Source organism: Triturus cristatus, chromosome 6 (assembly GCF_964204655.1).
Source record: "Triturus cristatus chromosome 6, aTriCri1.1, whole genome shotgun sequence".
Classification (NCBI taxonomy): Eukaryota; Metazoa; Chordata; class Amphibia; order Caudata; family Salamandridae; genus Triturus; species Triturus cristatus.
In genome coordinates this window covers 42,826,602-42,828,752 of record NC_140589.1, presented here as the reverse complement: position 1 = coordinate 42,828,752, position 2,151 = coordinate 42,826,602, and positions in this window count along the sequence as shown.

The window sequence follows — 2,151 nt, the reverse complement described above, 5'->3', positions numbered from 1 at the left end:
ACCCCAGTCCCGGGCCCTTGGCAGAGCGGCAGGCCGGGGGAAGGGGCCCCTGGACCCAGCCAGGGCTCCCAGGCCCAGAGGTGCAGGGGAAGCCTCCCCGGGCCCTCCGGACCCGCACCCTGCCACGCGGCAGGACCCAGGACGGAGCCCGGGGTGGGGAGGCCGCCCTCCCCGGGGCCCCCAAGTGCCCGGCCGGAGCTCCCGAACCCACACGAGCGAAGGGAGGCTCCCCGGCCACAACGGAACCCCGTCCCGGGCCTTTGGCAGTGCCGCAGGCCGGGGGACAGGGCCCAGGGCCGGAGACCCCGACCCGGGGCCCGACCAGGCCCCTGGACCCAGCCAGAGCTCCCGGGCTCGGAGGCACAGGGGGAGCCTCCCCGGGCCCTCCGGACCCCGCCCCAGGCACCCTGCCACGCGGCAGGACCCAGGACGGAGCCCGGGTTGGGGAGGCCGCCCTCCCCGGGGCCCCCAGGGGCCCGGCCGGAGCTCCTGAACCCGATCCAGCGAGGGGAGGCTCCCCGGCCACAACGGAACCCCGTCCCGGGCCTTTGGCAGTGCCGCAGGCCGGGGGACGGGGCCCGGGGCCAGAGACCCCGACACGGGCCCGACCGGGCCCCTGGACCCAGCCGGAGCTCCCGGGCTCGGAGGCACAGGGGGAGCCTCCCCGGGCCCTCCGGACCCCGCCCCAGGCATCCTGCCATGCGTCAGGACCCAGGACGGAGCCCAGGGTGGGGAGGCCTCCCTCCCCGGGGCCCCCATCGGCCTGGACGGAGCTCCTGAACCCAGACGAGCGAGGGGAGGCTCCCCGGCCACAACGGAACCCCGTCCCGGGCCTTTGGGAGTGCCGCCGGCCTGGGGGACGGGGACCGGGGACGGAGCACCCCACCCGGGGCCCGCCCGGGCCCCTGGACCCAGCCGGGTCTCCCAGGCCCGGAGGCACAGGGGGAGCCTCCCCGGGCCCTCCGGACCCCGCCCCAGGCACCCTGCCACGCGACAGGACCCAGGACGGAGCCCAGGGTGGGGAGGCCGCCCTCCCCGGGGCCCCCAGGGGCCCGGCCGGAGCTCCTGAACCCGATCCAGCGAGGGGAGGCTTCCCGGCCACAACGGAACCCCGTCCCGGGCCTTTGGCAGTGCCGCAGGCCGGGGGACGGGGCCGGAGACCCCGACCGGGGGCCCGGCCCCTGGACCCAGCCGGGGATCCCAGGACCGCAGGCACAGAGGAAGCCTCCCCGGGCCCTCCGGACCCCGTCCTGGCCACCCTGCCACGCGGCAGGCCCTGGGACAGACACAGGGCTGGGGCGGCATCCGGGCCCATCCAGCTGCCGGCTGAGGACCGAGAGGGGTCCCAGAGTACCCTGTCCCTAGTAATCCGGAGGAAGGCTACCCCCCGTTCTTGAAACCCGCGCGCTCCGAGTGACAGAAGGGACCCTAGGAGCGAACGCACCCGGCCTCCTGGAGCCCTGGCTGGGATCCGAGAGGCAAATGGACCCTCATCGGGACATCCAGGCCGGCCCGGCCATCTGGTCGCCCCATTGGAAAGCATTGCGCGTGACCAGATGGCCGAGGGGAAAGGAGCGATCAGATGGCCGGCAACTGAAAGGACTCCCGTCTGCCCGAGCCATAGCGGTAGGGCTCCCGCCTGCCCACCCACCAGGGGCTCTCTGCTTCCCGGCTGGGCCTCAGGCACGGGGAGGACCACCGGAGCTCTCGGGGCCTGGGCGTCCGGGGGAGGACTGCCCGGGACCCGTGGAGCCCGTCCATGGGCACTTTGCCCACGCCGCGGACCGGAGGAGGGAAGCCCCGGAGGCCTGGTAGGATGTTGCCCGGGCCTAGCCCATCTGGTCCCCGGCAAAGAACCGCCTGCCCCGGAGGGGTATTCCGGCATACCCTGCCCCTACTAATCCGGAGGAAGGCTACCCCCCTTTCTTGTAACCCGTGCGCACCGAGTGACAGAGGGGACCCTAGGCGCGGACGCGCCCGGCCTCCTGGAGTCCTGGCTGGGATCCGGGAGGCGAATGGACCCTCATTGGGACTTCCAGGCCGGCCCTGCCATCTGGTCGCCCCATTGGAAAGCATTGCACGCGACCAGATGGCCGAGGGTAAAGGAGCGACCACATGGCCCGCACCTGAAAGGACTCCTGTCTGCCCGCG